General features: G+C 43.9%; 1 protein-coding gene across 6 annotated transcripts in view; it reads left to right on the top strand.

Moving 5' to 3' along the window:
• Nucleotides 1-27,431, top strand: part of DYNC1I1 (dynein cytoplasmic 1 intermediate chain 1) — a 410,283-nt gene that overhangs the window by 18,537 nt on the left and 364,315 nt on the right. For 3 of the 6 annotated variants that reach the window (XM_070369824.1, XM_070369825.1, XM_070369820.1), the window contains exon 1: nt 9,243-9,403. The exons of 1 other annotated variant lie outside the window; for it this stretch is intronic. The gene's annotated coding sequence lies outside the window, so the exon portion shown is untranslated. Of the gene's footprint in view, nt 1-9,038; nt 9,058-9,242; nt 9,404-9,638; nt 9,660-27,431 lie in introns of those variants that run through there. 2 more of the 6 variants (XM_070369822.1, XM_070369821.1) reach the window with 2 other exon arrangements.

Below are 27,431 nucleotides of genomic sequence, written 5' to 3'. Positions count from 1 at the left end.
ATAAGTGACAGGGTACTTTACCTTACCTGAGGGCTAGTCTCAGAGTTTACTGACTCCCTGTCTCTATTTTTCCTTTTGTTTTCTTTACTTATGGTTCTTTGAAATCTCTACCAAATTTCCAACTTTTGGGGAAATCTTTCTGTCTCTCTTTTTCCCACTCCACCATAGAGATGAAACATGAAATATATTCTTGTTAGCTTTGTTGAACATAACTTGGATGCCTATTAATTTATTGACCTGAAATGTTTCAAAATATTTTTCTTAAAATGCACATATTAAAAAATGCACATATTTATTTGTAATTATAATTCTTTGACTGTAAAGAAAAACAGATTTTCAGACTCTTATAATGGCTAATCACCCTGCTTAACATGCTCTTATGTGACATTATTCCTATTTGACAAGTTAGAATGTTATGAAACTATTTGAACAGTTCAGCAATTTATCTCCATCAACCTGAGCCTTTAGTGAGGGGGAAAGTTTGACTTAAAAATGATGATGTAATATTAAGAAAGTCAAAGTACCAAAAGACATACTATAGTTTTAGGCAGCTTATGATATTTTATCTTCTATCATTTTTCATCCATATGGTAAGAATACCTTCATAAGAAAAAATATTTTGAAAAGAGACTATTAAATATAATTTCACTTTCAAAAGATTATAAGTTGAAATTGAATTTTTATAATATACTGAAAAAAATTTATTCACTACTGTTGTTAAATCGCTTCATACAAAGTGAGAAAAGTAAAGCTCAAAAAAATGACCCCAAGACCTAATGCCAAATGTACATACAGCTAACTTTTTAAAATATTTATGAATCATCCTTTATCAGCTTCAGGCTATTCCAAATTTGAACACACATGCACGTATATTTGAATAATAGAGAGTTCACTTTAAAATATCAGTTTGGAAATCTTCCAAAACAGAAATGCTTCAAGTGAACCTTAAGATCTTGTTCTTATAGGAGAACGTAAAGGTTTTCAAATGTGTTAACTGTTTTTCACATTAAAAACTTCTTAAATGGGAGATGATCTCTTTCTTTTGCTATCTTATACGCTAATTAAAGTTATATTTTTCTGTTAGGCTAGAAATCATCTGGCCAATAATGTGAATTATATTAGCCTCTGTTTTCAAACTGATCCTCTAACACAGAGGGCAAGGACAGATCAAAGAAATCAGCCACTCCAGACTGGCAGTGGTAGTTTTAATAAGCAAGGGAACTTACATAGGGAGCTTGTCTTGGCGATTGCAAGACAGCGTAGACCTCCGCATCCACCAGGCAGAATCCTTAAAGTTGGTATAGAGCCCTTAACTGGGTTCAGTCACGTATTCAGTCCCAGGGGCCTCACCAATACATTGCTCTCTCAAGGCTGTGGGAGCACTGAACAGAAGGTACAGTCCAAGGACAAGGGAGGAGGGAGGAACCTACCATTGCCAGATTGCCTGGCTCCAGCTCTCCTGTCAACAGGCAGTCATGTCCTCTCGATGACCTCCTCCAACATGCCCTCTGCAAAGAATTTAATCTGAATACTTAAATGTAGGAGAGTAAGGACGTGAAGGTCACAAGGGCACCGCTGGTCACAGGGCTCTGTCTTGTCATCCCTACCATATGGGACATCTCCCTGGAGACAGACAAAGGCAGTGTATACTGGTAGTTCCAGAGAAGATGGTAGCATATCATTATAAAGTCCCTTGGGAAGGATTCCTTTAGGGTTCATTGCTTCTCAATGGAGCCAGAGCATCACAAATAACCACCTGAGTGGCAAGTGCTAGAAGTGTGTGCAGGAAGAGAAATACATGACAGTAAGTATTTATACAGGAAGTAAGAGGGCTCAGTCATTTTCATTCATCCTCGCTCCATCCTTAGCCTGACTCCATTTCTAGCAAAATGGTGCAGCCCTTCTGTGTATCCACAGCTTATTGTTTCTAACAACTAAATTGTATATCGTAACCACTGCCTCAAGTGGTAAAGAATCCATCTGCCCATGCAGGAGATGCAGGAGATGTGAGTTTGATCCCTGGGTTGGGAAGATCGCCTGGAGAAGGAAATGGCAACCCACTGCAGTATTCTTGCCTGGAAAATCCCATGGACAGAGGAGCCTGGCGGGCTACAGTCCATAGGGTTGCAGGGAGTTGGACATGACTGAGCACACATGCACAGCTTGCAAACACTGCCAAGTGATAAGACATGGAGTATCTTTGCTGCTGCTAAGTCACTTCAGTTGTGTCCGACTCTGTGCGACCCCATAGATGGCAGCCCACAAGGCTCCCCCGTCCCTGGGATTCTCCAGGCAAGAACACTGGAGTGGGTTGCCATTTCCTTCTCCAATGCAGGAAAGTGAAAAGTGAAAGGAGTATCTTTAGGGAATTTCAAAAGGAAGCAGGTTATAACATAAATCTTTATTGCTTTTAAGTGATTTAGTGCTGTTACTAGCCTATCCTTGATATCTAACAGGCTTGGTGGAACACATAAAGCATATTCATCATAGAGCGTTTAGAAAGTAAGCATAAACTCCAAGGAAAAAAATTCCATAATCTTGTCACCCAGAATAGCCATTGTTAACATTTTTGTGTAAACTTTCAATCTTTTTTTCTATGCTCACCCACATAATAATAACAATGTCTAACATTAATTTAGTGTTTACTTGGTGATTACTAAATTCTTTATAAACAGTATCTCATTCAATTCTTATGAAAATTTTAAGAAATGGGCACTATTATGCCCATTTTACAGGTGAAGATGTTGAGGCTTAAAGAGTTTAATCCATTTGCACAGAATCACACAGGTAGTGAGTGCATCATTTGCACTAGTTTTAACCCAGGTGTGCCTGACTCCAGAGCCTGTGTTCTTGACTTCAATGTACTATTTCTGAGTTATACATGCCTTTGATACTATAAAATTTCATTTTATAAGTTGTGCTTTATAATTCTTCTTAAAGTATAATGCTGTAATGAAGTAAGCATATGAAGGAACAGTGAGAAATGTAATATACAAAATTTGTATTCTGAAATACATAAAATATTTAGATTTCACTTCTCAAATAATCAAATGACATTCGGAGTTGGCACATGAGAGATAACAAATAATGAAGCATCATAAAAAATGCTCAGATTTGCTGGTTAAAGGTACATATAGAGTATCAATGTATATTGATACATTGCATTTATTATGCATGTGTAATTATTTTTTTTTTAAAAATACAGATGACTCTTTTAGAGTGTTGGGAGATCTATTAGGCTCAATTTTTGCAAGGAGCAATTACAAGAACTATGAAGACATGTTTCTAGGAACTAATCTAAAGACATAATTTACAGAAAAAAGTGGTTTAATTTCTTTTGGCGAGGTAGGTTTATTTGATTCCTAGAAATAGAAATTTGAAATAACATGTAACGAGGTAGAACATAAGGATATAGATACTGATTTCACAGCTGGAAAAAATGAAGATCTATATTTGGACCCTGATGGAATGGAATTTAAAGTGACAGAAATAATTTATGTTTTATAATCACTGTATTTTTCTGTATACATTTAAGTGCTTAAAATGATTCTTTTGAGATCCAAAGACTTCTATTTTTGCTGTATAGATATTTTCATGTTTGCATTTTATTATTGATCATGAAAAACATATCGTATGCATTCTGGCTTAGCATCATCCTGAAAAGAAAAGCTGAAGGAAGGAAATGAAAAGAGAAAGGGTGGGGAGTTGAGGGGGCAGAGACACATGATGGCAAAGGTGAAGGCGGGAAATACGGGTGATTAAACACAATTATATCACAAATACAGGTAATCATTTAGTATAGAGTGTAATGTGCTGCACTTGGAAGTTATTCACAAAGCATTTAGAGAAATCTGAAGCTAGATAGCAGACACCTTTGAAGTCATGTGTCCAAAATTAAGGCAAATTTATGTCTGTATTTATTTATTGCAGAGTCTTTGCAATTACTATATAAAAACATAGGCCATGTCCCTTAATGAAAAGTGTCCAGAAGAAAAAAAAGTAGACGTTGGAATCCTTGACTTCCCCAGAAGTCACTCTTTAATTTCTAATAAGCCTTCAAACACTAATAATGCACCTGTTTGGGGACATCTATTGTTATTTTCATCTGGCACAAACAGACCAACATCAATCATAGAAAAATATGATTTTCTATAGAAAATACTTAAAACATAGCCTACCTAAAAATACCTAAAATGTATCCTACCTGATACACATCCCATACAAAACTGTGTATAACATTGGGCAGTGCTTTAGTTTCCTCACAGATTTTTATTCGGAGCATGATGTAGAGCCCACGTCATCCTAAACATTTTCAAGCATTTTTTTAGAGGGGGGCACTTTTCATTTTTAATAGCTGATTCTGGTGGTCACCTTTCTTTTCTGTGGTTTCAGAGCCTTTGGACCACTGAGGTGAATATTCAGTTTATTTCTTGCAATGAAAATATAATTAACTGAGGAATAATTTCCAGAGGAGATTTTCTGGCAGACGAGAGGGCATATGGAGTACAGTGGGGCCCTGCCTGTAGTCAGTGCTAATGGATGGCAGGCACTCAAACGCCAGTCTTGAAGGCTAGTCATGACCCCAGGGTCTGAGGGGTCCCTCGAGTCTGGTAATGTCAAGATTGAATATTGAAGTTAGAGAGTACAAAGCTCTACCTTTGGTATTTTTCATGAAGGCTGGATTAATTATAGCAAACTATAGCTAAGATTTATTGAATGTTTTTCTTGGAGAAGGAAATGGCAACCCACTCCAGTATTCTTGCATGGGAAATCCCATGAACAGAGGAGCCTGGCGGGCTACAGTCCATGGGTTACAAGAGTTGGACATAACTCAGCAGCTAAACAACAAAAATCATATGTTTAGGGACTGTATCAATTGCTTCACATGGATTAACTCATGGAAATATCATAGAATGACAAGTAATATTATTGCCCCTTTTAGGCTTCTAGGAAACTTGGGTCTGAGAGGAGTCTAGTATTAATAACATGCACAAATAGACAAAAACAGTAAATGGTAGATTTAAGTTCCACACCCAGTCTAATTCCAGAACAGGGGAGCTTAGGCACACTCCTATCTCTCTGGAGGCCCTAAAGCACCTCTGAGTAGCTATAGCAAGTTAGCAATTTGCCCAGTATGGTGTGTGTGTCTGTGTTAGTCACTCAGTCGTGTCTGACTCTTTGCAAGCCCATGGAGCCCACCAGCCTCCTCTGTCAATGGAATTCTCCAGGCAAGAATAGTAGAGTGGGTTGCCATTCCCTTCTCCAGGAGATTTTCCCAACCCAGGTATCAAAGCCAGGTCTCCTGCATTGCAGGCAGATTCTTTACCATTGTGATGGTCATTTAATCTGTTCTTAAAGACCTTCTTTCAAATTTTGAAGCAATAGCTAGATTAAGAAGTGAAATGGGTTAGTTTATAATTTGTAGGGAGTATGTAGGAAACACTCTGTACTTTCAGCACATTTTTTTGTAAACCTAGAGTGCTCTAAAAATGTAAGATCTATTAATATACATAAGGTTTCTGCCTCTTTCTCTGCTGGTTTCCTAACCTCATTCTCAAGTGCATATCACCATATGTGAAAACGTGCATCTAACTAAACAAAGACACCCAGAACCTCTTTGACAAGACCTTCTACTTCTCAAGAGTTCTCAACTGGAATGCATTTTCTCCTTCTCAATCTCTCATGACAAATGCTTTAAACATCCTGCTTTTCTTAGTCTCCCCGGTATTACAACCAATAGTGTCTTTTCTTTAGATTTTGAGTCTCTGGAATATAGAGACCATTTATTTCTTATTCATTTCCAGCCCCACACCCAATATCTGTACTATGCCTGAGTACATGATAATTAAAATAATTACAACTGCTCTTTATTGAGGGTTTAATTTGTGCCAAGAATGTATTTCAAGTTATTCATGATGAATACCATTGACAAATTTAGGCCTTCTTAATGCTGGCCTGGGCTTCCTTGGTGGGCTGAATGGTAAAGAATCTGCCTGCCAATGCAGGAAACGTGGGTTTGATCCCTGAGTCAGGAAGATCTCCTGGAGAAGGAGATGGCAACCCAATTCAGTATTCTTACCTGGGAAATCTGATGGACAGAGGAGGCTGGTGGGCTACAGTCCATGGGGTTGCAAAAAAAGTTAAACACGACTTTGAGACTAAACAACAATCCTGGCCTGGATTCTTACAATGAACTGGGGATTGGCTTCCTTAGCCTTTGCCTGTTCCAGTCCCCTTCACTTAGATACCCTCAGATGATTTTTCCCAAGTGTCATTTCCTGCTCAAATGTCTGTAACGGTGGTACTCCATTGTCTGCTCTTCAGCATCCCTTAAGGTCCACAGCTGCTCCCCTAAGAATCTGTTGTGCTCCACAAAGCTGGCTCACTCGACATTTGTTAAGTACACATAGTGCTTCCTCTTCTTTGGAGCTTGGTTTATGCCTGAAAATGTTCTCTGTTCTTCATTTATACTGTGAAGCACTTTGCCTATCATTTCTAACATTATCCATATTCATAATCCTAATTTCCTCCTACCATCTCCCTCACTCATACCAGTTGGGCTCTTATTTGAGAGCCCACATTGTACTGCTGCTGCTGCTGCTAAGTCGCTTCTGTCGTGTCCGACTCTGTGCGACCCCATAGACGGCAGCCCACCAGGCTCCCCCGTCCCTGGGATTCTCCAGGCAACAACACTGGAGTGGGTTGCCATTTCCTTCTCCAATGCATGAAAGTGAAAAGTGAAAGTGAAGTCGCTCAGTCGTATCCGACTCTTAGCGACCCCATGGACTGCAGCCCACCAGGCTCCTCCATCCATGGGATTTTCCAGGCAAGAGTACTGGAGTGGGGTGCCATTGCCTTCTCCGCACATTGTACTACTTTGGCCAATTCCTTATTATTTGACTTTAATTATCAATTTACGTTGGGCTTCCCAGGTGGCATAATGGTAAAGAACCTGCCTGCCAATGCAGGAGACCCAAGGGATGCTGGGTTTAATCCCTGGGTTGGGAAGATCCCCTGGAGGAGGAAATGGCAACCCACTCCAGTATTCTTGCCTGGAAAATCCCATGGACAGAGGAGCCTGGCGGGCTACAGTCCATGGGGTCGCAAAGAGTTGGACACGACTGAGCACCTAACACTTGACTGTTTTTTTCCACTTTCAACTGGATTTTAACCTTACTTGTGAAAAGGGATTACATTGTCCTCAATTTTGGGCCATCTGAAACTTCTAACACAGGGCTTTGCAAATAGTGGACATTTCAACAATCCTCATACTGGAAAGACAGTAATCCCAAGTGGGAATGGATAAGCTGTGACATTAGGTGAACAAGGATTCCAATGTCAGGTCAGTCACTCAGTAGCTGTGGAATGTGGGCAAGGTAGTTAACTTCTGAAACTCAAATTTGTTTTCTACAGGCGTGTCATTGTATCTGGTACATAGTGTTATTGAAAAATTTTAAAGGATAATACATGTTGAGTTTGACATTCATTAAATATCTAATACATGGCAGTAGCAAGTATTTGTTTCATAGAATTTTTCTCCTGGAATACCTTCAATTTTTTCTTAACTAAAGATACTCTAACTCTCTTTTTAAGACATATTTGTGCTTGCAATAATTTGCTAGGAAGGCAAAAATTGGATTAAGGAAAGCTGTTTTATATATAGGTCTGATATTTATTTTGCAAATACTGTAGTACTTGTCAATTAAGTAAATCATGAATATTTATTGAGCATCTGTTATTCATCAAACACTATTGTAGTGTTTGGAGATACTGCTGTGAATAAGATACAGTCCTAGCTCTCCACTCTCATTCTAATGTGTACAAAGACCCCACAGATATCTAAGAAACATAATGAAAAGCTTATGTAAAAATGGGGCCAAACCTGCATTGATTAGAATCCCAAACTCCATTTCTGAGTCTTAAAACTCGTCTGTTATGGATGGCAGCTTTGGGGGAGTCCAAGAATGGTTACTCAGATACTTATTCATTTTTTTTCCTTTTTCATGTGTTCTTTTTTTTTTTTTTTTAATTGAAGTATAGTTGATATATATTTGTTACTGAACCAAACTTGGGTTTGCTTGCCTGCTCACAATAGAGCCAACCGACTGACACCTGGCTGTGATGGGGAAAGTGCAGCATTTATTCGAAGGCACCATACAAGGGGTCTGGGACAGCCAGTGCTCAAAAAGCCTGAAATCCACAATGGGGTCCAGCAGAGTAGTTTTAAAGGCAAGGTGAGGGAGGCAAGCCCCAGGGTAAGGTGATCAGCTTGTGCACAATTCTCTGATTGGTTAATGGTGAGGTAACAGGGCGTGTCAGGGGTTATCCTTAGGTTTAGGGGTTGTCCCTAGGCTCCAGTAGGTTTAGGGAGCTTCATGCTCTCCGTCTTTTGAATAGTTAACTAGTTAACATCTTCCACCTGGGGGTATTTTAAGTCTCTGTAAAAACTCAGGAAATGTGCATCAGATGCTGTTATCTAGGCACGCTCAGAGGAGCTAAAGCAGAGGATACGGGTGAAGGGTCTATCCCTGTGAAGGCCCCATTTGGTTCTGCTTGCTTACACATTATATGTTACAGGTGTACTATGCAGTGATTTCACAATGTTTAAAGGTATTTGCTATATTCTTGTCTTAACCTCCTACCCCTCTAATGCCTCTCCCACCCCTCCCACTGGTAACCACTAACTTATTCTCTGTATTTGTGATTCTGCTTCTTTTTTGTTATATTCAGTAGTTCCTTGTATTTTTTAAGATTCCAGATACAAGTGATTTGTCTTTATCTGACTTATTTCACTTAGCATATGCAGGGTATTTTGTTACCCAGAGTTTTAAAAGCTAAGACTTTATGAAACAATGTTGCCAAGCTGAATATGTGTTTCCTCTTCTGGGCAAAACTAAGACTAAATCTGTAAGTTTTAGGGTGTAGCAGATGGATCTGAGCTCTCTCTGTTTCTATTTAAATAACCTAAAGTAGTTCTCAGGGAGTGAAAGTTGTTCCATGTTGGCTGGCGGACAGGAGCGCCCCAAACACCGACGCTCTTCGATGGCAGCCTCGTAGGTGAGTCCTAGCGGTGGCCTAGGGGTCCCAGGTCCTTGGCCGCTCTGAGCCTCTGGCCGGCGCCAGCAGCTCCCTGCGGGCCCGGGTGCGGAGGACCCTCCGGGGGGAGGAGCGCGGAGGGCGTGGGCCGGGGGCGGGGCGAGCCCTGCCTGGGTGCGCGCGGGGAGCTGTCAGTGTCACGCTCGGGAGCGGGAGGAAGTGCCGGGTGCCCGAGGAGCGCGAGCCGAGGGCCGGCGCAGCGTGAGACAGCACATCCTGCGCGCGCCCGGCCCGCCGCCCTCGGGAAACGCTCGGGCGCCGCCGCCGCCGCGCTCGCTAGCCCAGTGCCGCCGCCGCCCGCGTGCAGGTAAACGGGAGCGGGGCGGGGGGTCGCGCTCCCCGGACCGCCGCCCCCGGGGGTCCTCGGCTTTCGCAGCCGCCCGGCAGCGGTGCGGCGCTGCAGCCGCAGCCGGACCTTGGCCTCGGCCCCCTCCCCGGACTCCTGCGTGCTCCGCGGCGCCCGAAAGCGGCCAGAGCCTACCCCCACCCCTCCCCAACCCCCGCGGCAGCCCCGTGCTGCCGCTCTCCCGGCCGAGCGAGGAGGCGAGCGCAGAGGAGAAAGAGTGAGTCGTGGTGTCATCACCTTGTCGCCCACCTTGTGCCCTGGGAGGGGCGTCCCGGGGCGCCCCGCCTCGGTTTTTCTCCCGGGGAGCTGACGGCTAGCAGCAGTGAAATCCGCACCCCCCTGGGCCACCAGCTGACCGGGAGGGGGAGGCTGCAGAGGGAGGTAGGGCGGGATGCTGTTTTGAGTACATTTTCAGCTGTCTGCAAAGCTCTTAGATGCTGTTGCTACCCGCCAAGTGGAAGGAAGGGAATGCACTTCCAGCAAGGCATTAATGAAACACTCGCGCAAGAAGGTGCCCGTTTCTCTCATGGCTGCACACACAAAAAAAGTGTGGCTGGGAGATATGTTTTCGTAAACACCTTTGGGGCCGCGTGGCCCTCCTTCCCCCGCTCCCGCAGCGCTCTGGCCTTAAAAATCCGTGCGTCGTCATCGCAAGGGCAGTGATCCTGGCGGCACTGATGGGAACTGAGAGTGCGGGAGTCTCATGACTTATAACAAGGGTGAACAGAAACCCGGGATCAGGACAGGAAATTACTTAGGAAATTAAAGAACTCAACCAAATACAGGAGATGGAATATATTCGTTATCCTGGACTCTCCCACATCTAGGTAAGGGGCAGAACAAGTAGCCAGCCATTTTCTTGCCTGGAATGCCTCTCAATTGGGCTGTAGACTTGCTGTAGTTAAGGGTTGTGCAAAATTGCTTCCAAATATTCCAGATGAGCAGAAAATATTACTAACATTAAGGCATGGTAGCTGCAGAAGGCAGCATATGGCTAATATTAACAGAGAAAAGGGTGATTGCTTATGTACACATTTTCATCCTGGAAATGACAGAGAAATACGTTGCACAGTATTAGTAAATTTGAAATTTGCATTCAGTGCAAGTTGCAACCTGAGGGTACCAGTGGGAATGTGATTCATAATTCCTCTGATTATTTAGAATGCCAGATTTTCACCAAAAGTTTTGGCATGGAAGAAAATGGACCCAAACTCTGCTCTTGTGACTATGTTTCTTAGTAAAATAAAATCATACACTCCTGTCACCAAGTGATCATTTGTTCTCTTCGTAGGGACCAACTTCCCAATGTTTCTTGAGGTTTGAGGATCCAGTGCTCCAAGAGCCATGTCTTTTAAAAAATCTTCCAGCACCATGATTGGTATTTGTAAATAATGTGCAGGCTTTCTTCAGCCGGATCAGCTCTGGAGCAACTTCTTGGCCCAGGATATCTTCTCTCTCTTTCTTGTCTGGGGCATCAGGCACTGATGCACCTGCTTGCTCTCCTTGGACCTCAAGGTTGCTGAGCTTCTGCTCCTCGGTTCCCTGGAGGCAGAGGGATGGCTCAGCCTCTCCCAACACCCAGCCTTTCCTCCTCTTCTGCTGGAAATATGTCCTGAGGCTTTTGTGGTGTTACAGGTCTGTGTTGTTAAGAATAATCTCCACTAGGGATATGGGCAGAGAAAATAAATGTAACCCACAGGAAAATGGGGAAGAGCTCTTACAGCAGTGGTCCCCGGCCCCTTGTTTCTAATGAACTGAGATGGTAAGAGGAAGTCACCGGGTGTTTCTGTCACCACGTTTTATGTCTAAGAGAGGGCTCTATGAACCTTTTTTCCCCACCCCTCCTACTTCTTCAAACACTCCTTCCAGAGTCTGCATTTAATAAATGAGCCTTTCCCTTGTGTTGAGTCAAGCAGTTCTTGGAGATGAAGCCTGGGTGCTGCTCTGTTCACACTCAGAAAGTCACGTAGAACAGTCTGGTAAAATCCATGCCAAGTTTTTAAACCCAGCCACATCTCTTAGCACAGACAAGTGTGCACAGGCTTTATCAACAGTTACCTCAAAAAAAACAAAACAAAAAAACAAAAAAACGACTTTACTGGCAGTCCAGTGGTTAAGACTCTGTGCTTCCAATGCAGGGGGCCTTGGTTGGATCCCTGGTTGGGGAACAAGGATCCCACATGCCATGGGGCACAGCAAAAAAACAACAACAACAAACCCAGTTACCTCAAGGGGCCATTCACTCTCCCAGATTGAGTGTATCACTTTGTCTGTTACTTAATAGCATCAAATGTAAAGGTCACACACATGCATTGCAAACTTAAGTATATTCTTATTCATTCTTTCACGTGCTTTGCGCCATCAAAGAAAACAAAAGTTGTTGATAATACTTTTATGTATAATAAAATAATACTGAGCATTTTAGCAGTGCTTAATACATTCCCTAAATGTATTGCCCTAAATGTATATCACTAAATATATTTAGTGTATTTAGTAAATGTGTTGAGTTAAATGTATTTCACTCCCCATATATTTACGAAAATGTATTGAGTACTTGACCAGGTATTGCATTTTAAACTACTTCTCATGTATGAACATATTTAATCCTCACACATCTGCTAAAGTAGATTTATTTGTAATTCTATTTGGCAGACAAGGGAACTAAGACACAAGGATGTCAAGTAACGTACTGAAAATTGCTCAGCTGAGAAGTTATAGAGCCAGGATTTGAACCTAGGCAGTCTGACTCTAGTCTTCTAGAGGACAGTTTATATTGGTTATTTTTTATATATTGAACTCCAGCTCTTCTGTTATCTCATTTTAATCCCTATATTAATCTTGTGAAGTAGACATTATTTGTGTTTTACAAATGATAAAACTGAGTTAAGTGAGTTGATACACAGCAGAGGTAGGATTCAAATCACTTCTGTTTGACTCTAAAACTAGAACTTATCCATTTTAGCCAGCATTCTCTGTGAGAAATAAAAAAGTTGAGCTTGTCTGTTCTTTTGGGTTTGTTGCCCATTTTCCCTGTGAGCCATTGCTATTTCTTTTACGCCTTAAGTGTAGCTGTGTTTTTTTGCCAAGCTATTGGTATGCCTCTTTGCCAGGCAGATGATAAGGCAAAACCAGCGCGGGACCATAGCTCTTTTCACGTCAGATAATTGCCTTTGCTCTGTCTCCTTAATGAAACTAGCTAATTCCCCATAATACTTTGTGGGTCTCAAATACCATATAAATAGTTGTTTCCTTGATCAGAGATCCCTTTTCCTAGCAATGTTTGCGTCTTGTACATGCCCTAGAAAATGTGAGAAAATAGTTGTTTTGGGAACTTTGTTGGGACAGAGAACTTCTGGAGCTCACTTCTTTTGAGAATTGACTAAAGTAAGTCCTACTGTCTTTCTTTGAAATTTATAAACCATTCCCTGGGTCCACATTAAAAAAAGGAGTCCTCTTGACTGGGAACTCTTCGTTGGTACCCCAGACTTGTTTCCTTTGCTTTTTCTCTGCAGGAACGCTGGCACCAGACTGTCAGTGTGAAGTTTGCATTGTAACATAGACGCCGCTGCCCGGGTGCCACGTGTTTATAAAACATCTCCGAGTCTTTGTTTAGAGGGGGCTTCTGAAGCAGTCACCATGGAGGGCAGGCATATGAGTTTCCAGGTGGTCATTGAACCCAATATAATTGATGCAAAATTTTATGCATTTGTGCTAAAGGCAGTGTTCCAGGGAAAAGTGGGTATTTGTGACTAACGAGATTAAGAATTGCTGGTTCTAGTGCACTGTTTAGGAAGGGGGAGGAGTGGAGGCTGTTCTGCTGAAGTGTGTTGGAAACAAGGCAAAACTATCCTGTCAGAGCCAGCCAAGAAGGAATGTTCTTGGCTCTCAGGACACTGCTGGCATTTCACTACAGAGGCATGCTAGAGTGCCCGCTGCAGGGGCAACACCCACCGATGCACGCTGCAACCAGGTGAGGGCTCCAGGGTCTCTCGAAGCCCTTGCCCTGCTTGCCACTCACTCAGCACTTCCCTTGCACATTCACAGTCCATCGACTCTTCCCAACTTCCTGTAAGGCTGGCATTTCTATCTTCACTTGGCAAACAAGGAATTGGGTGACTGGAAACATTAAGCCACTTGATCAAGGCCACAGCAGGCCAGTTAGTAGAAAGACTGGATTTCAAATGTAGGTTGGTCAGGTTCCAAAGCCAGTTCATCCTCTTCCCAACATAGTTCATTGTTTCTCTATGTGGGATACTAAGAAAGTACTATTTAGGGTAGCTTTTTACTGTGGCAGGACAGAGTTCCTCAAGAACACTCTCACATGCTGATAGGAAAAGCCTGGATGTGTTACTAGAGGGGAACAAGAGAATTAGACTCGGCAGGGCAGAGGATAAGCACATCTCCTTGAGGTGTGCGCATGCCCCAGGCGTTTGATTCTCAATATGGTGTCCAGGTATCTTGCTGAGCACCAAATGAATAACAGTCTCTGGCAAAGACAGCCCAGAGAGTGGATTGGTTGATTTTTCCCAGGCAGCTGCAAGACTTTGCATGTGCACTCCATCACTCAAGTTGTGTCCGACTCTTTGCAATGCTGTGGGCTATAGCCCACCAGGCTCCTCTGTCCACAGGATTCTCCAGGCAAGAATACTGGACTGGGTGGCCTTTTCCTACTCCAGGGAATCTTTCAGAACCCACAGATGGAACTCATGTCTCCTGAGTGTCTCCTGCATTGGCAGGTGGATTTGTCCTGGCTGAGCCACCTGGGAAGCCTAGCTGCGAGACTTTTTTTGTTGCAAAAATGAACTTACTTCAAACTTGAGTTGGAAGCAAAAGTGTTTGAAGCGGTGTAGTGTTCTGGGGCCTACATGGTCTAGCAGCTTCGTTGTGATCTGGAACCCTAACTGGGTCCTTAATCCTGGGAAGACCTCTGCTCACCAGGTGACCTACACGCCCTCTAATTTTCAGTTCCTGTCAATCCTGCAGTCCTTCCCCATCGTTTCATTTTGGGGTACAGAGCAGCTAATGACGTTAGTGTGGTAAGCATGTGAAAGCAGAAATTTATGTTAGAGCCAAGGGCATTCTTTTGATTTATGTATTTATTTTTACCTTATCTGGCTGCACCAAGTCTCGGTTGTGGCACGTGGGACCAGGGAATGACCCGGGTCCCCTGCATGGGGAGAGTTGAACGTCAGCCCCTGGACTACCAGGAGGTCCCCCAGTGGCATTCTTTGTGATAAAACTGAGCCGCAGACACTGGAGAGGATGACTGCCTTTGACCAACAGGTTGTCTGGGGAACAGACACCACCAGCGTGCTTCATTACGCTCCAGCCTTCTTTCTCTCCTATAACGTCTATAAAGGTTTTTAAAAATTTTACTGCTCCCCCACCTCCACACATTTTAGGTTGGCATCTAACATTTTTATTGCAAATGTAAAGAATCACTGTGAATGTCATTTCCAGAATATTGTAAACCTTGACCTTTACAAATAAAACGATGACATCATTCTTTGAATCCCAAGTAAAATCTAAATGCTATTCCAACCTCTTTTAAAAAGTACCCGAAGAAGCTCTTCTACAGAAGTGTGCTTTTATACGTTGTGGTCAAGCATCACAGTGAGATTTGGGTTTCCTTTTTTACCCCTGGTAATGGAGGTGGGAAAGGAGACCTTGAATGACTCTTCGACCGCAGGCGTGTTCTCTGGCCGGTCAGTGTTTGGAAAGCCTGCAGACAGAAGGTCGAGATCTGGAGATAGCAATGTTATTAGCTCTCTCCTTTCCTGCACACTCTGTAGAAAGCCTCATGGATGCCAGGGCACATGATGTCAGTTTGAAGAGCACATATTTATTTAGCACAGGTGCTGTGTGGTACAGGTCACTGCGGGGCCAGTGCTGGGAGTCAGGTCCATGGGCTGTCTGTGTGGCTCAAGCTCAAAGTGGCAGGGCTGGAAGGAACTGCAGAGCCGCTGTTCCTGTCTCTTGCCCTTAGGCCGGTGGCTGTGTGAATAGTCGTCTTTCCTTTATTGAGTCATTTATAGGAAGAGATCTGCCCTTTCCCCTGTGTTTATATTTTACTTTTTATATATTTTTTTTGATATGGGCCATTTTTAGAGTCTGTATTGAATTTGTTGCCATATTGCTTCTGTGTTATGCTTTGGTTTTTTGGCCATGAAGCAGGTGGGATTTTAGCTCCCCGACCATGAATGGAACCTGCACCCCCTGCATTGGAAGGTGACATCTTAACCCCGGACCACCAGGGACGTCCCTCCAGTGTGTTTCTTTAGATCAGTGGTTCTCAGCCAAGAGTGACTGTCCTTCCCGAGGGACATTTGGGCAATTTGGCTTTCACCTTTGGGGAGAGAGGGTGGCTGCTGGCATCTGTAGTAGGAAGAAGTCAGGGTGGCTCCTGGCCAGTGTACAATGCACAGAACAGCCAAGCCTGAGAAGCCCTAGTTTAGATGCTCTGTTTTTCTGCTGAAATCTTCCCTCCCCTAAGCTAAGTTCATTTCTTTATCCTTCTACAAGGGAAGAAGAGCATACATAACATCTAAGAGGCAGCATAAGGGAAAGAAAAGAAGAAGCATGATATTCCGTTGACTGCCTCTGAGAGCCTCAGTTTCTCCATCTGTGAAATGGGACTATCAATACCTGGCTTGCAAAAATTATTAAGGCGTGCAGATAATGAAAGCCCTGGGTGCAGTATGTGGCGCATTCTCAATGTATGGAGGATGCTTTTTGTTATTCAACAGCCATGATATCACTCTCTGGCCTTCTTTTTTCAGGGACTTGTGTGATCTTGCTCTGCTTTGAACCAAAGGTATGCTTTTTAAAAATGAAACATGTATCTGCCTCCTTCCATTTCTAGACTCTAGGCTCCCTGAGGCATCCTTTGTATATTTCAGCAGAGGGTTTTTACACACAGTGGCTCTCAACAAGCTTTATTGACCTGAAATATTAGCCAGAATAAATCCCACTTAATTGTCCTTTTATTATAAGATTTAATTCTTTCCCCTTGGATTATTTGTAGTGTGTTTAGTAAAACATTCACTTCCTAAAATGTAGTTTCTATTGCACAGCTGGGCCCAGTATGAACATGGTCTTGGTAATGCCTCAAATTCTAGAAGCTTTACCTTCCTGAACCAGTATCCCGTTAAACATTTCTGCTGGGGGAATGACAGCCTTGAGGAAGACAGCCTGTCATTTTCTAGAAGTGATGGATAGGGTGGTTTGAGTCTTGTGTTTTCCTCTGTGGGTCCCTTGGTCTAATCCCTTTGATCTGGCTTTGATCTGACACTCTCCTCTGAGCAGAGCAGTCCTTTGGCTCCTTTCTCGTGAGAAAGGAGGAATTTTTATTCATTTGTCAGATTTCTATTTTATGTTAATATGTAGAGTGAAGCCAAGAGTATCACATGTATTTTAAATAGTGCTAATGAATAAATGATGGCACACTATTTTATATCCTTTGCCGACATCAATTTCTCTCATTGGGTATGGATTTTTCCACTCCCAACTTGAAATAGTACCTGTTTCTTTGTTTGACAAGCTGAAGATTTTAGTAATTGAAATGGAATGAAGTCCTCTCCTTTTGAAAGTGGTTTAGATCCTGCAAGGCACATATGGAAGCCTTTAACAGTTGACCAAGTGTTTGAATGCTGCAGTGGGCCCACATGGAGGGGATGATCACAGTACTCTGTTTTGGATTCAGCTTGTGGGATTTTAGGAGTTGGTGTTAGTAGGTGGTGGGTTTGAGTGGCTGAAAGGGTAGAAGGCCCTGTGGGAAATGTGTGTTTTGACAGTGTCCCCTTTTAAAACTGAAATGAGTCTCCTGTTTCACCATCCACCCCATTAGTATCAGAAGAGCAAAGCATTGTGGGAACTGGTATGTATTTTGTGGGAGAAAGAATAACAGAAAACTTCTCTGCTTGTTTCCTTAAAAAGTGTGACTTTGTTCACTTTCAGAAGGTGTAGATTACCGAAAGAGGATCCTCTCTCTTTGAATGTTTTCAGGCTCAGAGGAGAGTGAGAATCTATTTACCTTGGTTAAAATGCCAAACCAAATCTCCCAATGCAAATATGGACCACCCAGAGGCATTGTAAAGGCCAGGTTTGGGGTTTTGAATACAGATTTCCTTGCTTTGTCTTTTAGGCTTTTTAATATTTTTCAAATACTGTTGAAAACTAATTGGCACATCAAGCAAGGATGAAACCCCATATCTTTTGCCATGAACTTTAAAGGGAGGAATTGTACTCATTTCCCTCGAGAGCCCCTTGTTTCTTAAAATCAAGAAACATGAATTATTAAAATTTGAAGGCCACCAAGTTGAAGATTTTAAAGTGGATAGAAAAGTCGGGTTATAACACAGGTATAGGAGAGGAGGTCCAGGGAATAGTCAACAGAAGCAGAGGCACTACCTCAGGCCAAGGGGGGCTCATAATTTGAGCAGGTTTAGAGATTTTTAACCTTGAGGATCCATATTGTTCTAGCCATCTTGCCTGATGGTTGAGGGTGACAAGGACAGTTTCAAGTTTCCAGGGTTTTGTTAAAGCTTTATACGATTTGCCCAGTGAAGTGGTTGCCTCAGGCAATGATGGCTGTGGAAAGTTCACCCCAAGTGGGAATGCAGTTCCCACCAGTCACCTGCAGTCTTGCTGCCAGACTCTTGCCGTCCCAGTGTCCTTACAATAGACAGCGGACTGCGTCTGAGTCAGAAATCATGGTGGGCAGGCGGTGGGGAACCCGGCATCCTGGATTCCTGAGAGCCCTGACTGGTCATTGAATTGACAGCTGTTGTTTGCCCATCATGATTTCTCTGACACAGAAACAGGCTGTTTGTTGTAAGGATGTCAGGATGGCAAAGTTTGCCTACAAGCAAGCTGTACAACAGGCCAGTATATCCGAGACGAGGCGTTGAGGTGAGGAATGTGACTTTATTTGGAAAGACAACTGACCAATAAAATGGCAGACTAACGTCTCAAAATAACCATTGTATCCAGGTCTGGATGCCAGGTTCTTTTATAGAACAGAGATAGAGGTGGGCAGGTGGTGAGAAATCAAAGTGAAAAGGCCATTAATCTTGCAAAATCTCCTGTAATGGCAAGCCACGGGAGGCAATGGATTAATTTCTTCCTTCTTGTAGTCACCTATAAGTGGACAGAGTCCTGAACAAAGGCTCCTTGGTTTAACATTTGGGCAGAGGGGCAGGGTTCCCCCAGGCAGGTCATTATGTATGGACACAGTATCCTTTTAGTGAACAAAAGCAATGGGAAGCAAAGGTTAAGGAAACAGATCCAACATGGAGTCAAGCTGCTCCCTGTAACGAAAGCATCAACCTTGCAGCAGAAGTCTCCAGCCCATCCAGAAAACATACATATGGTAAGAACATATTGGTAGCCCCACTAAGTGGCAGTTGAATGTAGTCCAGCTGCAGGTGTTCAGAGGGAGGTTTGAGGCCTCTGAGAACAAACATCGTTTCCCAGGTTTGGGGAGCTGGCAGGTCAGGCATTGGTGGTGAACTGTTTTTGCGATTTTATAGAAGGCCTCCTACTGTCGGGGGAGTGTGTAATTAATTTCCTTGGTTCTGTCTCGTCGCAACAGAAATATGAAGTGATGGATGGACCAGCGTTACAGCCCTGGGACGGGCCGGAGTTTCAGCTCCGTGTTACAGCTCAGTTTTATTTAGAAAGTAAAGGAAAATACATCCTCGAGGTGTGAGGGAATGCCGACCCAGAAGGTGTGAAGAGAAGAGAGGCCCTGGCCCAATTTTGGCTCCTCTTTTTGTATGTTTTTTTCTCCTCCTGGGCTTGCCCTGTGTAAACGGGGCTAGCCAGGAGTGCTGCTTGTTTACCTGAAGTCCTCACTCTGGTCCTCGGACCTTCCTTTGTTCTCTTTTCACAGGCTTTTCCCTTCTTTGTCTTTTAGCCACTGCCATTTTGGACTCCTTTTTTCTATTCTAACTACCTAACACTATCAATCTTTATTTCCTGATTTGATTCGCTTTAATCGCACCACAGTGGATAAAGGAAGGCAAAACCTGAAAAATGGAGTTTGCTGGGGATCCCGGAAGAACCAAGCACTCTCCTGGGTTCCGCAGTAGCCCTGACTGCTCATTGAATTGACAGCTGCCGTTTGAAGATCATGATTTCTCTGACTCAGTAGCAGGCTGTGGTCCAGTGGTTAAGACTTCACCTTCCAATGTAGGAGGAGGGGGTTCGATTCCTGGTCACTAAGACCCCACATGCCTCATGGTCAAAAAGAGCAAAACATAAAAAAGAAGCAATATGGTAACAAATTCAATAAAGACTTTAAAAATGATCCACATCAAAAAAAAAAAAAAAACCCTAAGAAGCAGGCAGTTGCCTGTTGTAGGGACATCAGGGTGGCAAAAGTCTGGCAACAAGGAATTATTTTTTGCAGGAACAGAATGGACTTCATCCACATGATCCACAACCTTTGTAGATTCTGTTGCTGCTGCCTTTTCACAGAAGTCAGCTGACACAATCCCCTGATAACTCAGGTTCAGTCTTTATAGTGTGAGCCTCAGTTGTTATGACAGCAGTTTCAACAGATACGGGAGTAGCAGCAACAAGGTTTTGTACCTGCTGTCTGTTTTTGCTGGGGTCCTGGTAGACTTAAAGGGCTTCCCTGGTGGCTCAAATGGTAAAGAATCTGCCTGCAATGCAGAAGACCCAGGTTCGATCCCTGGGTAAGGAAGATCCCCTGGAGAAGGGAATGGCAATCCACTCCGGTATTCTTGCCTGGAGAATTCCATGGACAGAGCAGCCTGGAGGGTTACCGTCCATAGGGTCACAAAGAGTTGGACATAATTGAGTCACTAAGACTGGTAGACAAAAAAAAAAAAGGAAAAAAAAAACCCTTTGCTTCCTTAACATTCCAATTATAGTTGATCCCAAAGGCATACCAGCTGCCAGTATAAATCCTAACAGTTTGTCCTTCTGGTAACTGGCATGCTCTTGGTCAGGGTGTGGAGCTCTGCTTGTTGGGCTGATTTAGCTTATGGGAGACTTACCCTCTTAAAAATTCATATTGGGTAATGACAACATAGCCAGCTTGGAAATTCCGTTTTTTGTTTACAGTGTGACCCATCAACAGACAAAATTAGATCAGGATTAGTCAAAGGGGCACTTTGTGAATTAGGATACAGTGTCACAAAGGTCAGTGGCTCACCTTCTTTGGTCAAGGGTAGCGGAGTTGGACGCGACTGAAGCGACTTAGCAGCAGCAGCAGTAACATGCTGCTTGCTACTGCTGCTAAGTCGCTTCAGTCGTGTCCGACTCCGTGCGACCCCACAGATGGCAGCCCACCAGGCTCCCCCGTCCCTGGGATTCTCCAGGCAAGAATACTGGAATGGGTTGCCATGTCCTTCTCCAGTGCATGAAAGTGAAAAGTGAAAGTGAAGTCGCTCAGTTGTGCCCGACTCGTGGTGACCCCATGGACTGCAGCCCGCCAGGCTTCTCCGTCCATGGGATTTTCCAGGCAGGAGTACTGGAGTGGGGTGCCGTTGCCTTCTCCGGCGGCAGTAACATAGCAGACTATTTTGTTTTGGATGCAGACTTAGGTGCTGAAAGCAGAATCGTCTCAAAAGAGGTTAGTATGTTTGCAGAGAAATGTTGAGTTACTTCCGAATTGAGATTTTGAGCAGCGTGTGGAGTTTGTAAGTAAATGTCATTTCCTAGGGCTTCCCAGGTGCCACTAGTGGTAAAGAACCTGCCTGCCAGTGCAGGAGACGTAAGAGACATGGGTTCAATCGCTGGGTCTGGAAGTTTCCCTGGAGAAGGGCATGGCAGCCCACTCCAGTATTCTTGCCTGGAGAATCCCATGGACAGAGGAGAGGAGCCTGGCGGGCTGCAGTCCATGGGGTTGCAAAGAGCTGGACACGACTAAGCGACTTTCGCTTCACTTCTGTACTTCTCATGTTCTTGCTTGAGCATCCCCAGGGCTGGGCTCTCTGTTTCACGTTCAGATAAGGTGAAAGATTTTGAAGCTGGGTGCCCTGGGGCAGGCAGTTCTTGCAGCACTTGGTTTAGTCTCATAAAGGCCTGCTCATGTTTATCTTCCCCAGGAGCTGGTTCAGCGATTGAGCTTTTAGTGAGTTCATAGAGTGGGAAAGCCGATAGAGGAAAAATTAGGAACCTGTACTCTGCAATAACCAGCCAGGCCTATGGATCCACAAGGTTGTTGTTTAGATGTGGCCTAGGGAATCTGGGGATCAGCTTGGTTTTTTGGAGCTCACTGGATTCCTTCAGTGCTTAGATTATGACCTGAGTAATGTCTGAAGATAATTATAATTTTTCCTTGGAGACTTTATGTCCCTGTTTAGCTAACCGTTATAGCAAATAAGTGGGATTCTTGATGGATGCCTCTTTGGTACTTGAAAATAGCAAAAGTTTGGCTCTATTCTTACTGTAGAAGGGTCGATTTCCTGGGGAAATGGAGGGTACCTAAGTTTTGGTGGAGCATTTGGAAAAGTAAGAAGGGGTCTCACTGAACCCTCCAAGTTTGCCTGTCCCAGGTGTGTTGTTGTTTGTTCCAAGTAAAGGTGAATAGCCGCTCATTGTTGGTGTCCCAGCATGGACAGAGGACTGGACGGAGGTCCACACCTGTGAGCCATTTCGAGTCTGATGAAGCTTGTGACACAGGGTTTTGGGGTATGGAACAGCTGGGAAGTAGGGAATCTTGTTCATCTCAAGTCAGATTGCCATCCCCACCCACTGGGTTTCGGGACTGTTAAGACCGGGTGTTATACGGGGGCTGGTACAGGGAATGGTTAGCCCCGAGGGAATCGGTCTTCTATTATTGGTATTAGACCTTGCGTCACCTCGGGTTTTAATGGCTGTTGAGACAGTTTAGGAAGAGGTTTGGTTTCCTCTATGAAAATTTTACAGGTTCTGCACCTTTTATGCTTCCAGGGTCAGTGTTAGAGGTAGCCCACAGATTTTCAGGCACCTTGATTAAGTTAGAGGTCTTTTGCTGGAATCCTTTCTCTTCTATATCAAGGACAGGCTGTAAAGAACATCAAGGATCAGGTTCAGCTTGGTCAGGAAATTCTAAGGTGAGGTGTCCACTAGAAGCAAAATGTATTAGCCCTTTTAATTCAGAAAGGAGATCACTACCTGATAGTTTGGAGCTGTGTTAGTAGCTCAGTCGTGTCTGACCCTTTGCGACCCCAAGGACTGTAGCCTCTGACTGTGGGATTCTCCAGGCAAGAATACTGGAGTGAGTTGCCATCGCCTTCTCCAGGAAACCTTCCTGACCCAGGGATCGAATCTGGGTCTCCCGCGTTGCAGGCAGATTCTTTACCATTTGAGCCACCAGGGAATCCTAACAGATTGACTGGAGCTGTATCATGTAGCAAGAAAGGAAAATTTCTCAGTGAAAGGCCCCAGAGTCATTTCTCCTGGTTGTGGAGGAATTTTAATAGACACCCACTATGGGAACTTCTTTTTCACTCAAGGGATGTGTTGTCCTATGACAGTGGGGTTTAAAGTAGAGACTGTAGCTCTGGTATCTGTCACAAGTTGGCAAGGTTTCCCATTACTTCTAATATTTTTAAACGGTTTATTTAATTTTGGCTGCACTGGGTCTTTGCTGTGGCTCGCACTCTTTCTCTAGTTGTAGCGCATGGGCTTAGTTGCCCCAAGGCATGTGGGATCTTATTTCCCCAACCAGGGATCGAACCTTCCCCTGCATTGGAAGGTGGCTTCTTAACCACTGGACCACCAGGGAAGTCCCTCCATTAATTTTAATTTTAGTTTCCCCTTGGCTGTTTAAAGGAATTACTGGTGGCAGCTTATCAGAGAACTCCTTGTGGTCCTGTCAACTCTTGAAGGAATTTTTGAGAGCAATCTTTTTTCCAGTGCCCCTGGTGATTACAATTGAGATGTGGATCCTAGACCAGCGTTTTGATAATAGACTCTTTAGAAGGGTGCACTGTGGGAGGCCCAGGTATTATTTTTGGTCACTGGTCTTGGACCCGTTGTAGTGTAAAGGCGAATAGTTGGGCAGACTTTTGTTCACTGTCTTATTCCAAACTCCTTTCAAAGTGCTCAGCATTGGTCATGAGTTCAGTCAAACCAGTGGCCTCCCATCCTGTTTTCCACCTTTTTCAGTTTAGTTCAGTCGCTCAGTCATGTCCGAATTTTTGTGACCTTGTAGACTGCAGCAAACCAGGCTTCCTGTCCATCACCAACTCCCAGAACTTGCTCAGACTCATGTCTGTCGAGTCAGTGATGCCATCCAACCATCTCATCCTCTGTCATCCTCTTCTCCTCCTGCCTTCAGTCTTACCCAGCAACAAGGTCTTTTCCAGTGAGTCAGTTCTTCGCATCAGGTGGCCAAAGTATTGGAGTTTCAGCTTTAGCATCACTCCTTCCAGTGAATATTCAGGACTGATTTCTGTTAGGATGGACTGATTGGATCTCCTTGCAGTCCAAGGTATTCTCAAGCATCTTCTCCAAAATCACAGTTCAAAAGCATCAATTCTTCAGCGCTCAGCTTTCTTTATATAGTCCAACTCTCACATCCATACATGACTGCTGGAAAAACCATAGCCTTGATTAGACGGACCTTTGTCAGCAGAGTAATATCTTTGCTTTTTAATATGCTGTCTAGGTTGATCATAGCTTTTCTTCCAAGGAGCAAGCATCTTTTAATTTCATGGCTGCAATCACCATCTGCAGTGATTTTGGAGCCCAAGAAAAGAAAGTCTCTCACTGTTTCCATTGTTTCCCCATCTATTTGCCATGGATTGATGGGACAAGATGCCGTGATCTTAGTTTTTTGAATGTTGAGTTTTAAGCCAGCCTTTTCACTCTCCTCTTTCACTTTCATCAAGAGGCTCTTTAGTTCTTCTTCACTTTCTGCCATAAGGGTGGTGTCATCTGCATATCTGAGGTTATTCATATTTCTCCCAGCAGTCTTGATTCCAGCTTGTGCTTCCTCCAGCCCGGCATTCCACATGATGTGCTCTGGATGTAAGTTAAATAAGCAGGGTGACATACATCTTTGATGTACTCCTTCCCCAGTTTGGAACCAGTCCGTTATTCCATGTCTGGTTCTAGCTATTGCTTCTTGATCTGCATACAGATTTCTCAGGAGGCAGATAAGGTGGTGTGGTATTCCCATCTCTTGAAGAATTTTCCACAGTTTGTTGTGATCTATCTTTTTATCAATCCACTAATCTCAGGAGATAATCCGTTTACAAGTTGGGCAGTGAGAGCAGGTTGGGTGACGTCATTTATTGTGTGGAACCCAGGATGCCTTAGGAAGAGAACTTCCAGACAAGTTTTACAGTCAGGCACAGCCAGCTACAGATTCATTTTTCTTTTGTTTGCATGTTTGACCAATCATCGTGGGCAAGGAAGACTCTAGGTATGGCTTTTAAAAGATCAGCTGCATTTTGCAGGCTTTTTCTGCTCCATAAGGGGACCGTGTTAAAGATGGAGGATCTTAAATATTGTCAGCAGGTTCCACCATTCCGCTTCTTGCATTGTTTTTAGGCGTCACCAGCTCCTACCAGCTGTTGCATGAGCTCAGGAAGATCTGGCAGCCCTGGTCATAGGTTCCAATGAGGACTTTAAATTCTTCAGAAAACTTTTGGTTCTCTTCCACAGTTTTAGGAAATTCTCTATCTGTGGTCCTTTAGTTTGGTCTTTGATCAAGGAGTGAAAAGTACCTGAGGAGGATCTCCAGCAGCTTTGGTGGGGTGATTTATTTTAAAAGGTAACTTCCCAGAGTGGAAAGTCAGTTCAGGTAGAGACTTAGAGAGCGTGAGTACTCAGGCAAGCCAGTTAGCGGGGAGCAGCGGGCGTTATGTCAGTCTTACTGTCTTTTGATTTAGGTACCCCTTGCATCTTTAATTTTTTATTAGCCTTTTGTAATGAATTTTTTAATGATGTTATTTTGGAATCTGGCAGCTTTTTGGAAGCTTTTGCATACTGATTGAAGTAGGTCTCACATTCTGTTTGTTAATGTGGGAGCACTTGCTTTCAAATGTACTTCTTAAATGAACTGCTGCTGCTGCTGCTAAGTCGCTTCAGTCATGTCTGACTCTGTGTGACCCCATAGACGGCAGCCCACTAGGCTCCCCTGTCCCTGGGATTCTCCAGGCAAGAATACTGGAGTGGGTTGCCATTTCCTTCTCCAATACAGTCTTGTCTAATTGGAATATTTCTTCTCATGGCCATTGTGATTTTAGGTTGGTTTTGGTAAGATTTTGCAGGTTTTACAGGTGTATATGTTTCCCAGGACTAGATTCTTAGACATACGAGCAGGTGCGCCTGAAGATGATGGCCCACTCAGCTCTTTGGAACTTAAACATCCCATTTTTGTTTTAAGCTAGGCCTTAAGTTTCTTGGAGCCAAATTAATACTTAAGAAGGATGTCCTGGTAGGCCAGAGATTGTATGGTGTTTTATAAGGTACCTTGATGGATGAAAATTTGCTGGAGTTTGGTGGGTGACTTAGTGTCAGCCTAACCATCCTGCTACCACCTTATCTAGTATGGGAGTCTTAGAGATAGGTAGGAAGCACTGCCTAACAGCTTTTATGATCTCAATCCAGGCTCACTGGTTTTGCAGCTTTTGGTTTCTGAGATTCCATTAGGCGCAGCCTTAAACTACCAGCAAACCTGTGCACACTAACACGGCAGCAGTACCAGAGGCCTGCCTTGTGGACTGGCAGTTCTTGGTGTGAAACTGGGGAGTGAACCAGCTGACCCCAACAGACGGGACAGCAGACCAGGATTCCAAACAAAGGAGGAATTGCAGAGTGAATCACCAGCGGTTCCCAACACGGAACTAGGGATTTTAGTCAAACAGGGAACTGTGGATTGAACCAAGGATAGGGGCTTGTGTTCCGGATGGAACTGTCTGCCAGCCCAAGGTGAACCATTAAGCCCTGGACTAGACAGTCTGCTAGGTTCGGAGCTCTGCACAAAGACAGCAGAGCTGAGAATTGAGAGGAACTTACCACAGAGATGATGAGAAAGACAAGAGAGTGCGAAGGATTTGTGGCTACCGTGCCTTGCTTCTCATCATCCCCAACGCTATGAAAAGTTTCCTCTGACTCTCCCTACTGCTACCAAGATTGCTGAAAAACAGAATTCAGCTGAGTAAATTTTAAAAGATCTTATGTGCTTTATTCAACCATCCATGCATCTGGCTGCCCCTATTTACCTATCTAGGGCTTATCAGGCATTTCTAGATTGACCAGTTTAAGATTCTGCCCTGTGAGGGTTTGAAGCTGTAATTAAGTTGTTCAGTTGCTAAGTTGTGTCAGATTCTTTTGCGACCCCACTGAGTGAAGCCTGCCAGGCTCCTCTGTCCATGAGATTTCCCAGGCAAGAATATGGGAGTGGGTGGCCATTTCCTTCTCCATGGGGAACTTCCTGATTGAACCAGCATCTCCTGCATTAGCAAGTGGATTCTTTTCTGCTGAGCCAGCTGGGAAGCCCCAGCCCTATTTGGTAGTGCTATTATTAAGCCAGTAATTAAGTTTAGGTATCAAGTTTTGGTTTGGTGATGACATGGGCTTAGAACAAGTGACTCCAGGTGGGGCCTCTTGCCTCTGTCTCTCCTTAACACCAGGTGGCTCAGATGGTAAAAAATCCACCACGAGACCCAAGTTTGACCCCTGGGTTGGGAAGACCCCCTGGAGGAGGAAATGGCAGCTCACTGTAGCCTGAGAATTCCAGGGACAGAGAGCTTGGCAGGCTGCAGCCCTTGGGTTGCAAAGAGTCAGACAGAGCTGAGTGACTATCACTTAACATTGTCAGCACCGCTGTTGCCTTCCTGAACAATGGGAAGGGTGATCTGGGCAGTGCACAGAAGTGTTTTGTAAATTCTCTGGGGAAAATTCAGAATGAAAGTTGCTTTACCTAGGACACATGTTCTGGCAGTCATATGGCTAACAGTCATATTTAGTGTTTTCTTAGTCTTTACATGTGTTCCAAGAAGAATGCATTCATGACACTTGT

Source organism: Bos mutus, chromosome 4 (genome assembly GCF_027580195.1).
Source record: "Bos mutus isolate GX-2022 chromosome 4, NWIPB_WYAK_1.1, whole genome shotgun sequence".
NCBI classification, from domain to species: Eukaryota; Metazoa; Chordata; class Mammalia; order Artiodactyla; family Bovidae; genus Bos; species Bos mutus.
The sequence above is the reverse complement of the archived record's forward strand: the minus strand, read 5'-3'. Positions and strand labels throughout refer to the sequence as shown.